Source organism: Takifugu rubripes, chromosome 19, assembly GCF_901000725.2.
Source record: "Takifugu rubripes chromosome 19, fTakRub1.2, whole genome shotgun sequence".
NCBI lineage: Eukaryota > Metazoa > Chordata > Actinopteri > Tetraodontiformes > Tetraodontidae > Takifugu > Takifugu rubripes.
Genome location: NC_042303.1, coordinates 11865046 through 11880354, shown reverse-complemented (window position 1 = coordinate 11880354; position 15309 = coordinate 11865046). Strand labels below are relative to the sequence as shown.

Sequence of the window (15309 nt, the reverse complement as noted above, 5' to 3'; positions counted from 1 at the left end):
TTGGCCGAGATATCTCCAGACCCCCACAGTCTGATGTGTCTTCAGCTCCTCCGTGTCCTCTAGGAGGACGCCCTCTTCCAGGGCCCAAACGTCCTGCAGACAGCTTCGCCCTTTAAGTAGGTTCCTTTTGGTTTATTACATTAATCTGAAAAGATTCAGCGGAAAAGAACCAGAGCAGCACAACGGTCTGTAAATCTGTCAAGCACCATCAGCAGAGATCTTTAGGCGATCGACCTCGGTGATCGTTTATGACATCATGGGTCTCGCTGACAGGTTGCGGGTGTGACGCGTCTCCTGACAGGTCTGGGCACGGCTCTTGATGATGGTGTGTTGAATGTGTGAAAACAAAAAAACCCAACTCTGATCCACACAGGCCCAGTGATGAGCAGCTGGTGTCTCATCCATGGCCCCCAGTTTACCCCCCCCCCCTCACAGGAGGGCCCGCGCTGGTCTGGTGCCTTGCTGATGGGTCGAGGAGGCTTCCCTGAGATTCACGAAACAGTATCTAGCACAGAATCACGGGATGGTCTTGTTATGATGTTTTCCACAGGTGCTCATGTTCCCCAGTGCACGTGTGAATGGTGCGCACGTTCTGCGCAGATCTTAATTTAAAGGAAGATTTTTCATCCTCATCGGAAAACAGTTAAAACTGCTGATTTTTGAAGGCCACCCCAAAACAAAAGCCAACTCGGATTCTCTCAGCGGTCCCTGAACCCATCACACACACACACACACACACACACACACACACACACACACTCTTCCCTTTGCCAGATAAATTAACAGATTGGTGGTTACGGGGGAAGGATCGAGACCCCCCCGACTGTGGATATAGTCTTTGTCTAATGCATTTTCTGGAGAGCCAGTGAACATGATCTTCAGTGTTGGGGGAATATTGACAGGTTGCAGAGTGAGGTCAGGTTTCCCCACTGAGGATTCATCGGCTGCTATTTCCTGTTCCTAATTCATTCATATCCATGATGTCAGTGGACTTTATTGACAGGAAAATAATGTTCTAGATCTGTACTCCACAAATCTCGTCCCCTCTAAACCCAGGAAACATCTAATATCTCCATCACCGTGGACATCGTGCTTGCTTTACTGCTAAATACATCCTTTTGTAATTAAAATGGAAGGATTTGCAGCTAACGGCAAGTGAATCCTCCCCTCTGGAATTCCGTCTTGTTAGGATAAGGTAATGAAAAATGCAATTTGTTCATTGTAAATTCCACCTGTATTTACACAGGCGGCCATGTCACACACTCCACCGCTTTGTTGACACGTATTTGGCTACAGTGATTTTGCACCTTGGCTGTTTGGACAGCAGCGATTATATTTCTGACAAAAATACTGGCTAAAAATACTAAATCTACAGTTTATAGAGGGTAAATATGATTTGTTCCACCTCAAAATATCATATTTGGGGACAGTTTAGGTACAACAACCTTTCTTGATCATAGTTGCTTATTTCTAGTAACCCTGCATTCTAAATTTCTCAAACTCTCCAAACATTTAGGGCTCCATCCATCCATCCATCCATCCATCCATCCATCCATCCATCCATCCATCCATCCATCCATCCATCCATCCATCCATCATCCATCCATCCATCCATCCATCCATCCATCCATCCATCCATCCTTTGTTCTTTTTCTCAAAAATGTCCCAATGGACAATAAAACAATAGAAACTACTTCAATCATTCTTTTAGATTTCACATCTTCAGTCACAGGCTTTGTGTCTTTCGTACAATAAGATGAGAAAAGAGCAAAATCAATGGTAATGCTGTGTTGAAAGGGATTTTGGAGCTGGACACATAAAACACGTATTCATGCTGGGAAAACTTGGGTTCCTTAAACAGCTGAAATTATTATCTCCATCTTATCTTTCTAATGTTTAATGTTAAAATGTGAGCTGATTCACAATTCTGCAATTTTTTTCAAATAAATATAGGTTTTATTGTGTATGAAGATGTGTATGAAGATGATTGGAGCATCATTCGAGCTTTAAACAGGAATCAGTTTTCCCCTGTGGGGGAACTTAAAGGGAGGCCACGCGCCTCTGAAGCTCCTCGCCTGGAGACGTCAGTAGCTCATTAGAGGAGCCTCTCCTCTCTTTGTCGTATGTCTGACAAGAGCTTTATTTCATCATTACCTCATCCTCCTTCTCAGCAGCTCCCACGTGTCTGTCACACACCACGGCGAGCGTGTGAGAGTGTGTGTGTCAGTCGGGGAGGGAGGGAGGTTCGTCTCCTGCCTTCCAGCCAGCTGATTATTCTTTATTTTTCTACTGATCAGTCACACATTCGATTACTTCCTGCAACAATTACTGTGGGGGGGGGGGGGGGGGGGGGGGGGGGGGCTCTGCATTGATCAAGGGCACATAGAGATGTAAACATCAAAGACACAAACTGGCATCAAAGCTTTCTAAAGCTTTAACTATAGTAACGTGGGACCACTTCTAACAGAGTCGAACTCTGAATTCCGCTTTTCACATCTGAAATGGCTGCCGTGCGACCATTACAGTGTGACGCAGTGGCCTTCAATGCTTCCAAACGCGAGTTGTTTACTATCAACTCCAGGTACAAATCCATGCAGCGCAGGCTGAGAGTGCAGTGGAGCGTCCAAAGCATGAGCGGCACGCTGTCACTGGAGAGACTGAAGAGGGTCAGGTTGTGGATAACTGTTGGACCAAGGGAGAAGTTCACAGCGTCAGAGCTGGAGGTGTTGAAGGAATACCTGGATGGGGGAGGACATGTGATGGTTTTGCTTGGTGAAGGAGGAGAAACCAAATATAAGACCAACATCAACTTTCTCCTGGAGGAACTTGGAATAGTGGTCAACAAAGACGCGGTTGTGAGGAACGTGTACCACAGGTACTTGCATCCCAAAGAGGCACTTGTGTCTGACGGTGTGTTGAATAGAGAAATTAGTCGAGCTGCCGATAAAGAGGTCAAGGGAACCTTTGAGGAGCCTCCTGGAAATGACCCAAAGGCTCTGGCGTTTCTATATCCATACGGAGCCACGTTGAATGTGATGAAACCTGCTGTGGCGGTTCTCTCCACTGGTTCACTGTGCTTCCCTTTCAACCGGCCTGTGATGGCCTTCCGTGAAGGTAAGGGGACTGGAAAACTGGTCGTGCTGGGTTCCTGCCACATGTTCAGCGATCAATACATAGACAAAGAGGAAAACAGCAAAATCCTGGACGCTGTCCTCCAGTGGATCATGACGGATGACGCTGGCATGAACGGGACTGACGCCGCAGTGCCGGCGATTTCAGAATACACCATGATACCGGACACTCAGGTCCTGTCAGAGAAGCTCCAGCTGTGTTTCCAGCACAACGAGGACCATTCCAGGAATTTCACGTCTCTTTTCGATATGTCACTGTTTAACTTTTCTTCTGCGTCCCTACCCCGCATCGTCAGCGCTTACAAGGAGCTTAACGTCAAATACGAGCCGCTCCACCGGGCGATCAGGCCAAACTTTGAGGCTCTGCTGCCTCCGCTTCAGCCGGCCGTCTTCCCACCTATTATCAGAGATTTGTCTCCGCCTGTGTTGGAGCAGTTCGACCTCGATGAAGCCTTTCCCTCTGACAGAGAAGACGCCAGTAACTCCACCGACGACAATTTCGAATTCCAAAAACAGACCCCAACGTTCCATGATCAGAGGGACGCACAAAGCATCCTTTCTTCCAGGATATGTAATGGAGTCTGCAGCATGAAAGCAAGATAATTGGCTAAATGAGTAAATTGATTTCCTTCTCTGAAATAAAAATGTGCATGTCTCCACTGCACATGGTTCTGTGTACGATTATTCAACAAGAACTGGCCGACTCATAGTTGCCTAGTGTGAGGCAGGGTGTGCTATTAAACCCCCGCGTTGGCGGTTAATCTGCTGCATCCGCTGCCGTCTGGAGAGAGCTCCCAGGCTCTGCTCCGCTCTGCCCGTGCACACTTCACACACTCCTCCTGTCATGCAGTCAGTAAATCAGGCGCAGTAACATTCTAATGGAAGCCCATTAACCTGCAAATGGACCTTTTGTCAGGTGACAAAGTGGCAGAGAGAGGTGGGGGTGGGGGTGTAAAAAAAAGATGGGGAGCCACATGCTGGGAAATGTGGCTATGAGCGTGAAATCCGAGACGTCTGCCCTGCTGCTTTGCTGACGGAGGCGTCTGCAGATGTAGCGAATACCTGAGGAGGCTTCGCTGCTCTCTTCTCCTGCAGCTCAATACTCATTCCCAATTCTCTCGCTCTACTTTTTTGATGAAATTCATTGCTTGTGTAATAGAGTCTTATTGCGTGCTGACTGGCTCTGGTAATCTCTCACTGCTGAGTGAAGATAAATCAGCCCCCAGAAAGTCATTTTGAGGGATAATTGCTTAGGCGCACACCGGCTCTCTCATTTCAGGAGAGGAGCATCCGGAACGACATACCGGGATAAATTTATTTACATGAGGGGATTCAGGGGCGTGTTCCCTTTAGAGTAGATTCAGAACTGGTTTTTTCCTCGAAAATTCACTTTTACTGAAGAGCTTCTGCGTAAAACGTAGAAGTTGCATCCCCAAAAAGTGGGAGGGTCTTTACCTGCAAGTTCAGGAATTGAAATGCTATTTTTGGGTGAAGAGCGCAGTTACCGAGCAGCAAAACGGGAAATGGCGCCTTGCAACGCCAATTTAAAGACAAATTCATCTATAAGTGGGACAATCAAAAGAGGAAAGAGGAAATTCATTTATATGTAAAGCGTGGGGAGGGAGGGTTGATTCCAGCTGGCGTCTCATCACACGGCTTTTCATCGTTGCTCTTCCACACCCACAGAATATCATCCCTTCATCCCCACGTGGTTCCACCATCGCCGAACCCTGAGCTGCTTACTGGAGCAAGACGACACGCTGCAAGAATAAGAGATCCTTAATGAAAGATCACACAGAGGAGCAGCCGCTCCCCGACAATGACTGCTAACTAAACACAGCACCATGCCTCTCAGAGAGGAAGGGCTGGGGCCAAATGAGCCACTGAAGATTTAAATTTCTTCTTCACAGCTGCTGGCGGCTTCAAGTGGCCTGGGTGGCTCTTCGTCCCTGCAGTAGAATGAAAACAGGAAGAAATTCTGCTCCAACTGTGTAACGCTGTCCTCTTGAAGCTCTTCCTCAATTAGTCTGGGTCAGGTTTGATAACAGAGCGCAGAGGGTTGATGGATGATGAATGGATGATGGATGATGGATAGATGGATGGATGATGGATGGATGGATGGATGATGGATAGATGGGTGGATGGATGGAGGGATGGATGGATGATGGATAGATGGGTGGATGGATGGATGGATGGATGGATGATGGATAGATGGATGGATGGATGGATGGGTGGACAGATGGATGGATGGATGGATGGATGGAGGGATGGACAGATGGATGGATGGATGGAGGGATGGATGGATGGATGGATGATGATAGATGGGTGGATGGATGGTTGAATGGACAGATGGATGGATGGATGGATGGATAGATGGATGGATGGGTGGACAGATGGATGGATGGATAGAGAGATGGATGGATGATGGATAGATGGGTGGATGGATGGATGGATGGATGGATGATGGATAGATGGGTGGATGGATGGAGGGATGGATGGATGATGGATAGATGGGTGGATGGATGGATGGATGGATGATGGATAGATGGATGGATGGATGGATGGGTGGACAGATGGATGGATGGATGGATGGATGGATGGAGGGATGGACAGATGGATGGATGGATGGAGGGATGGATGGATGGATGGATGATGATAGACGGGTGGATGGATGGTTGAATGGACAGATGGATGGATGGATGGATGGATGGATGGATGGATGGATGGATGGATGGGTGGACAGATGGATGGATGGATAGAGAGATGGATGGATGATGGATATATGGGTGGATGGATGGATGGATGGGTGGATGGATGGATGGATGGATGGGTGGATGGATGGATGGAAGGATGGGTGGATGGATGGGTGGGTGGGTGGATGGATGGACGGAGGGATGGGTGGATGGATGGATGGATGGATGGATGGATGGATGGAAGGATGGGTGGATGGATGGATGGATGGATGGGTGGATGGATGGATGGAAGGATGGGTGGATGGATGGATGGATGGATGGATGGATGGATGGATGGATGGATGGATGGATGGGTGGATGGATGGAAGGATGGATGGATGGATGGGTGGATGGATGGGTGGATGGATGGATGGATGGATGGATGGAAGGATGGGTGGATGGATGGATGGATGGATGGATGGGTGGATGGATGGAAGGATGGATGGATGGATGGATGGATGGGTGGATGGATGGATGGAAGGATGGATGGATGGATGGGTGGATGGATGGATGGATGGGTGGATGGATGGATGGGTGGATGGATGGATGGGTGGATGGATGGATTGATGGATGAACCCAAATGAAGAGGTCTACAGACGCCTGTGTTTGCTCCGTCTTTATAAACAAGCAACGCAGCTGCTGCTGTTCCTTCATATTTTAGCATGTGTGCTTCATGAAGTCGTGCACGTTTGCATGCCAGCAGGGTTGGGCCAGCGAGCTTTAATGCACGCACGTTTGAGCGAGCGTTCTGTGTTGGCACATGAGCATTTTTGTCATCTCGCACAACGGCACTAATGCAGGCTCCCTTCATATCAGGTCAGTTTAACACAGCTTTGATGGGATGTTTTGGGGGAGTGAAAAAAGAGCTTCTTACTTTATGTCATTTTATAGCAACACGTCGCAGCTGTGAGGAGGAGGAGGAGGAGGAGGAGGAGGGCCAAGGAAACGATGAAGGAACTTTAAGAGGGGGATGGGAACAACCGCAGTGGTTTTTTTTAACACTCCTGCTTCTGCTCTCTCCCCCTCCAGCGCTGCTGATACCCCGGGGAGCACTAATGGGCTCAGCCAATTATAATGACCAAGACTTTGGACAACGTATCAAATAAACACGATTTTCCAGATTTCCAGAACACTTGGTACCAAAATAAGTACACATTACAGGAGGGTTTTGTCCAGACCACACAGCCAGTGCTTGTGCAAAAAAAATAAATTACTATCTATTACGACAGGTAGACATGATTGTATTGTTGCAAAAAAAAAACCCCCAAAAAACAACAACATAAAAACCCCTAATTAAAATGCATTTTTCCTGGTGTAAGCATTCATTTTCTCCATTTTCTTCAGTTCCACAGAATTTCAGCCTGTACAAATGTCCTCTATATAGATCCTCCAGGCTGTTATTACAACCTAAACTTCCAATTTCAAAGTCAACGTCAATAGTTTGTGGCTTGCATTAGCTGCTTATTTGAGTTTAACAGTGGTGTTTTACATCATTTACGGGATTAAACAAAAGGATATGGTAGAAGTAAAGGTCATTGTTGAAGCGAGCAGACGATAAAAATAAAAGACCGCTGAAAAATGAATCTGTCTGCAAAGCTTAACTTTAACCACCGGGGGTGTTATGCCAGTCCCCGGGGCTGTATTAGATGCACGGAACAAATGACCCATTTGATGCAACTTATATGATCAATGTTGCCCAGAGGAGAACGCTGTGACTTGTTTGGCTTAATGGGAACGAGAAACAGCGACACAGTGATGCTCTGTCTCCTGAAAACAAACAGTACTGTGTTCTCCTGTGACCTCCGAGGTTCATAAAAGCAGCAGGAGTGTCTGTGACATCCCCGCGTGACCCCTGGGACTGCAGCGGCACACAGACATGCATACGATAAGACACAGGCATGTGATAAACACGCACATTCATCACGACACAGAGCCGCAGGCAACGGCTAAAAGTCAGTCTGCAGTCGCTCTATTTAAGCCACAGTCCGAACTGCTGAGAACGAACTGTAAAAATGTAAATAAAGAAGTCTGTAATGCCGATGTTAACATTAAAATCGACGTTTTGATGTGGCGTTCACTCAACGTGGGCCCGCTCACGACACAATTCATACAATTAACTTCAGCCACAAGCAAGAAACATCCTGACTCATTTTCATTTCACAAATAGGGCAGCGGGAGCCCACAGTGCTGATGTGGGGAGTGCACGCATGAGCACTGCTCTCCCTTCATAAATCCTACCGTGGGGCCTTTGAGCAAGTCAAATGCTTTGTGTGGAAAACTCGCGCTGGTGTTTGTAACTGACCTCAATTTGCTGCTTCTGCTGTTTTGAACATGCGAGGGCAGCTCACGTTCTTCCCCTGATACTCATCAAATAGGTCACATTCCTCTGGGTTTTTTAGGGTTTTCTGTTTCCGCATCATCTACTGTTACTTTGCAGAAATCAACAGTCATAAATGAAACTAACAGCAGCGGAGGCGTTCACTACCGTTAGCTGTTGATCGTGCTAGTTGGGCATATTATTGCAGACTGAAATGTTTCAACAATATCGACTACAAAGCTGCTTCCCTGTTCTAACATTCTCTCCCTCAAATGTCCTGGCTTGAGGTCCCATGTCCATCTTCATAAACAAACCTTTCTTCCCTCAACTTCATAACACTGAAAAGAAATGATAACCGCTAACAAGCGAACCTGTAATCCAGTATAGTGAACAAACAAACAAACAAACAAACAAAATCTCATTTGTGTCATTTCTATTTTGTATTTTTAGGATTAAAAATACTCGACTCAGGCATCCTAGTGCATCGAGGTTTAAATCAAAATGAAATGTTTGCTGCCACGATGTGACGCCTGGATACTGCCCTGTCACAAAAATTCTTGGCGGGAGCTGCAGCAGTAATGAGAAAGTGGAAGACATTTATAGCTCAGTGGGTCATCGCTTTGACATCCTCTTAGAATTATTCAGTATATTCTGCAATTGTGGTGGAATGTCAGAGGGAACATAACCCTCTCCGCGTCTGAGCCGAGAGGCTCGCCCATCTGCGAGCCGCCACATGTGACCCAGCTGTGATGACACAGAGCAGGAAGCCATGACACAGAAAACCAACCAAAAAACCCTAATGGGTTAGTGTGCCTTTCTGCACCAGGAGCTGATGTGATGTAAGCCTACACAACAGCGGCTTTCAGCCAGCACTGGGACGGCGCCCCGTTGTGCCTCTCCATCCTCCGTACATCGAGCGCCCTCGCATATTTATGAGCGGAGGGAAAAGGATTTTGTTGCTCAGAGAAAGTAGTAAAAGTCAGCAGTTAAATGTTTAATGGTCGCCTCCGTGCTCGACTTTGAAGACGAAGGATGTTGAGATGAAGGGATGGACGAAAGGCTGGGAAGTCTTCGGATGCGGGAGGGAACTGAAGGAAAAGGAACAAAAATAAAAGAGACCATTGAACATGCTCAGACGTTAAACTCAGGGTCACACGCCAAAGCACATAAAACAGGGTTTCATCCACGTGCTGGTGTCAGCAGGTCAGTGACAGTAGCCCCGCCCCCTGGACAGGGAGGGTCTTGACATTTTGGGAGACCTTGTCCTCCCAGTCTGGCTGAGGGCGGGGCGGTCCGAGCACGTACGCAGGTACATTTGTGCAGACAGCAAACACGCTGTTACTGATTTTAACGTGCACCACAGAAGGGCACGCTGGCTCATTCTGCCTCCTCATCAGGATGGAACCGCGGCTCCTCTTCCTCCGGGCCAGTGGCGAATGTCTCTTCTCATCCCATCACATCTCTCCTGCTCTTCATAATCGCGCCATAATTGAGCTCAGAGATGCTTCCCTTCTTCCTCTCAACCTTTCACATTCGCTTTTGCTTCATTTTCACCCCTAAAAAGACATCGGTACCAAAATAATTAAAGATCCATTCGTCCCTCTTCTTTTACTGGAACTAGGCCCCTGAAATTTATTGCAGAGCTATTTGTGATACACAGATTAATACATCCTTCTGCCTAACTGGCCAGAGCGACCATCACCATATTGCTTCTTCACAACCTGCTCAACTGAGCTGTGCACTGATCCAGAAATCTGGCTCAAGTTGGCTGATGTTTGCAGGTTCTGCATCAGACACACTGGATGAAGAGAGACCTGAAAATGGAGGTTCCAACTGGAGTCAGACCCTTAATATTGGACACTAGTGCCACATCAAACCTAATCTGTAGGTGCTTGACAGTCCACAGTAAGACAGCTGAAAGCATGTTTCATGACAGGAGCTTCACAGACGCCTCCATCTCTTATTTAGGCTTCCTTTTTAACATTCGAGAGGTGGTAGAAGCTCCCCTGTTAGGGAGCTGGAGGCTTTCCAGTTTGAGTCCCAGTCGTAGACTAGACTTTGGATAGTGGGCTGATAACAGGAGAGGTCCCTGGGACGCTTCCATAGCCAAGGTGCCCTGGAGCAAGGTAACAACCCCCCTCTGACACCTTCCCCTCAACGAGTGAATGCCTTATTTATATGTTCATACTGATAAACACAGACCAGGAGCAGCCGGAAGGCACAGAGCATCAGTCCGTGTGACCTGTGATGTCAGTCCTGAACTCCTACACATGTAAAAAAAAAGCAGATGAAATTTGGAAGAAGCGAGCAGACAGACAGGATAGATACGGAAAATGAATGAGTAATGAGAGAAATGAGGTTGCAGTGATGCATATTAATGAGGTTCAGCGACTGGCCTGAAAGCAGGAAAAGTGAATGAGACAATGGATGGAAATAAACTTTGTCTTCGGGTGCTTCCCAAACTGGGCCACACGCTTATTATCTCAGCTTTAGGATGATTCACTTTTTCACCTCTATGAATAATTTACCTCATGCTTGTCCTGAGAGGGCTGATAAAAGGTTTAAAAGGTTAGATTCCAGGTTAGTGACAATCCTAATACACAATGGTGGTAAAAAAAAAAAAAAAGGGGGGGGGGGCGGGATCAGGATTCTGTCCTTCGGTCAGAACGGTGACACATCAGTTTCTGATGCTAATGGATTTAGCATCGCAAGGACTATGGATGGAACATGACAGAATTTATAAGGTCTGTTGGGTGAAGAAGAAGAAAACATCTCAACCTCATCAGTTAAAGAGCAGATTTTCATCAGGGATACACACTTAAAGGACGTTGCTGCCTGCAGATGCATTAGCATCACTGTTTCCCGCCACGCTCTCCTGTCCCTAAAATGTTCTTCTGGCTGTGGGACGGATGCACGGCGAAACACAGGGAGACAGCTGTCTGCTTGGTTGGTTCGGGGTTTCTAAAGTAGCAGAGATGGACTGAAAAAACGGACTCGAGTGCTGTTAAAAAGCTAAAGAAGATGCCAGAATAACCGATGTGCGTGCTTCAGGGCTGCTTTATGTTGAGTAACAGAACACAGCGTTAAATAACTGTCAGTGGGTGAGAGTCAGAACCGGAGATTTGTTTAATCTGGATTAATAATGACGAAGAGCCCCCATTGGCCCACACTTTATGATTTAATGAAAGCGTGGAAGTGTGTGTGTGTGTGTGTGTGTGTGTGTGGGCACACACACATGTGTGGGCAGGCATTTGTCAGTGCAGGAATGACAGAAATGGAGGGAGAAATTAATAGAGCAAAGGGGGAGGAGATGTATCTGTGTGTGTGTGTGTGTGTGTGTGTGTGTGTGTGCCTATCCTTTGAGTTTAGAAGACTGTTCAGGCAGCCAATTCATGAGAGAAACACCCTGCAGAGATAAGACCAGCGGAGGACGAGCCTCAATTATTTACTCTTTGAGGGGGGGTTGGAGGGCCTCATGAAAATGGACTCCTTCTTTGTCGAAGGGGAGGAGAAGTTTAGAGGACTGCAGAGCCATTAACGGGGGTCACCCCTGTGACAGTCAGAAGTGCACCGCCTGCTGATGCGACGCGTTCCTTCCTTTAATCACGTGGGGCTAAAATGAAATTTTTTTTCCTGCCGCGATATCAGACGGGACACGTTTGTCTAGAAACCAAACGACAAAGCACGCCAGCGGCGAAGTTAAGACGATGTTTAAAATGTTAAATCTGTTCTCGTCTTTCTTCATCCGTGCCAGCACAACTGACAGAATTCCCGCCCCCCCCACCCACAGCAGTAGTATCCAGTTCCATCCCATGCGTTCCCATGATGCACAGCAGTTTGTTCGTATCAGCTGTCCATAATTCAGCCCCGGTGTTGTCTTCATGCCCAGCCTTGGAGAACCAACACGAGATGTTGGGGAACAAAACACATTTTCCAAGACTGCATTTAAAAAGAAAATAGAAAAATGGACAGTTGGCTTACAGCAAACAGCAAAAACAACTAAGTAATATTATCAAAAGCTAAAGTTCACCACATCTCCAATAGACCTATGTCAGTATTAGTTAGCACAGAAATTAGCGAGCTAAGGCCATACATGTCCATATATAGTACATTCAGCTTAAATTTGATGTGGGGTTTATATTTTAAATCATACATACAGTTCTTAGGGGTGCGTTTGGATAAAAAATAATTAAGCTGTTATTTACTTCAAGTACAAGTGCACCTAAATACTGGTACTACCAGGAAAGCTAAGAGTAGCCACCAAGAATCATAGATAATGCATCGGAAAAAAAGAACAGAGCAGGAAATCAGATTCTCTTTCAGACCCAGAAGCGAGTCTGGAGGGTTTATTCAGCGATTTATTCAATTTTGGATGTACTTAAAGTCCAAATCAGGCAAGCAAATCCAAATCATGGCCGAGCGGGACCAGACACGATGAGCTTCCGAAGCCAGATGCTGCGTAAGAAGGCGAGCGGTCCCAGGAGGGTGGGTGTGAATATACAGGTGAACGAGGAGGAACCAGCTTCACACAGGTGAGTTGCATCATATGCACGGCAGGAAGAATCATAAACGTAGAGAAGCAAACAAGCTGAACGTGCTGAATCCACCTCCCACAAAGGCTTCGGGGCCAGGACCCAGCAGGAGGTGCAGAGACCCACGGCATCGCTGGCGTTCGTCTGCGGCGGAGCGCACTTCCGCAAACACACTGGGAATTCCTTAGATTCCCCAACACAGGCAGCCATGACTTCAAAGTATGGAAGCATTCCCGTGTGTCGGATTCACCTGTCAGAGCTCCTAAAGACATTAATCATGGCTGCAGAGGAAGGTGGTCCACGGGGGGTGGAGGGGGGGCATCATGTTGCTGATCAACACCTGCAGCAGAACCAGTGGATGATTGGAGTCTATTGTCACTGTTATATTGAGCTCTGTTTCATTCCTGAGCTCGAGGACACGGTTTCCCCTCATTTGTTTAGGTTTCTGGACCTTTGTGTCACCCTTCATGTATGTCCAGTTTACCCTGAGAGAGGGACCCTGGGGGGTTGATAACGGATCGTTAGACCACTTAAATCCCTCTATACCATTACTTTACATCGTGCATTTGTGGCTGGCTTTGCTCTGCTGACACTGTTCTCCTTGTTTCATGCTTAGGTTGACCTACTTCCACCACCATTAAATCTTTATCTGGTTAATACGCCGTAATGAGGACATTTAATATAAACGGCTCTACTGTAAAGACTGTGGATGTTATGTCAAAGCCACAATCGTACCTTAATGTTAACGCACATTTTGGGCCGAGTCGTGTCCCCAAGTGGGTGTTATTGTTTTATTCCACAACCCGCCGTGCCTGTCAAGCTCGGCTTGTGCACGCGTTAGCATGTGTGAGAACGATCTTGTACAATGAGCGTTGCGATGCAAAGCCTCCAGATGTTAAATCCCAAATAATTCGCCCTAGATTTCCCACAGCATTTATCTCTCTGCCAAATCTGGATCTGCTTCGTGGATTTAAGTTGTAGCCTTTCATTCCCAAAAGTGGGAATACGTGCTACTGCCGATGACCCGGGGTTGGTGCCTGCTGTAGCATGTGTGACTGCGTCTCGTGTTTCTTGTGGGAACTTCCTTCAGAAAGCTTCGCCGAGCAGTGAATGTGGACGTTTAGTAGCCGATGATTATAAAAAGTGAAATGTGAGCACATTCCTGAGGTCCGAGGTAGAGCTGGGGAGTTACACAGCTGAGGATTTGCTGAAAGATGAGGACTTAGCAAAAAAATTAGCCCGCAGTGGAAACGCAGAGGGTCCACGGACCACATTTGCATGCACGCAGCCATGCAGGATTACAGTCTATGACGTGCCCCGTGCACTGATCCACTGATGGTGATGATACCTTTTATTAAACATTCACTCCACAGAGCCGGTTCTTCTGTCCAGGCCGTCAGCTCCCTGCTGCTGCTGTGCATCATCCACCTTTGAGACTCTGAGCCCGGTGTGCTCGCTCGCCCCAGATTTTGGGTGGGAGCCGTCTCGTGAGGCTGTGAAGAGCGACAGCTGACTGAAGGGGAGGCAGGAGGGTAGGGGGGGTTGGGCATTCAGCGTCCACTGTTGGGATCCTGGGGGGACAGAGCCAGAAGAGAGGGGAGCACAGTTGCAGCTGTTGACACCCCCCCCCCCCCCCCCCCCACACACACACACACAGAAGAAGGGATTATTGTTAGCCCATCTCTGAACGAACCCTGGCAGCGTTGGATAACCTCATGCTCACTGACCTCTTCACAGAGAATTACATTAAGTTTAGATGCACTTCGGCAAACGTTCCCCTCAGGTTCGTTTTTATGGCGAAGATGATATTGATTGATTGATGACATCATTTTTTTAAAAAATACTGACATTTTAATGACACGAGCAGTGGGGGAAAAAACAAACATGTTTTATACTCTCAGTAACATTTAATGCCGTTATAAATGAGCGCGACATGAAAACTTGTCACGTGATGAGAAGAGATTGTCCGATATTACGACATCACATTAAAGCAGAAAATATGACACACTTGAGTCAGTTGCCTAACCATTTTTTTGCACTAATTTATTTAAACCAGTTAGAAAAAAGATGTGAACTAACCGATGAAGTGAAATGATTTCACCCTAAAATGTTTCCATAAACACGATGAGATGTTGAAGCCTTTGTGTTTGTGCACGCTGCAGAGTGGAGAGGAAAGATGTGGGACATCATCTGAGCCGTATCCTGTATCCTAGAAAAAGCGGTGAACTGCACGGCTGCAGGGTTTCACCTTGCATGTGTTTATTTATTGATGTACTGATGGAGCTGCACGGATTTAGAATCAATGTAGTGCCCAGTTGATGCAGTCGGGACTGTTAGTCCTACTGGGGGGGGGGGGGGGGGGGGGATCAGAGAAAAAGCTAAATGTCAAAAGCTGTCATCTTAGTGGAAGCATGTTTTTTTATTTTGTGCTCAAAGATCTGTAACACCTTAAAGGGGCAGTTCCCCCAAAACCAACATGCATTATCCAGGAAGTTAATGAGGATGTGATAATTAAGTGGACATTTCACCAAGTTCCTTATGTGTTTTAAGCATTTGTTACACTGATCTAATGTGCATGTGCGAATCAAGACCAAACC

General features: G+C 47.0%; 1 pseudogene; it reads left to right on the top strand.

The window, feature by feature from the left end:
• The first annotated feature begins 2501 nt into the window (after positions 1-2501).
• Positions 2502-3734, top strand: LOC115246767 (intraflagellar transport protein 52 homolog pseudogene; annotated as a pseudogene).
• The last annotated feature ends 11575 nt before the right edge of the window (positions 3735-15309 follow it).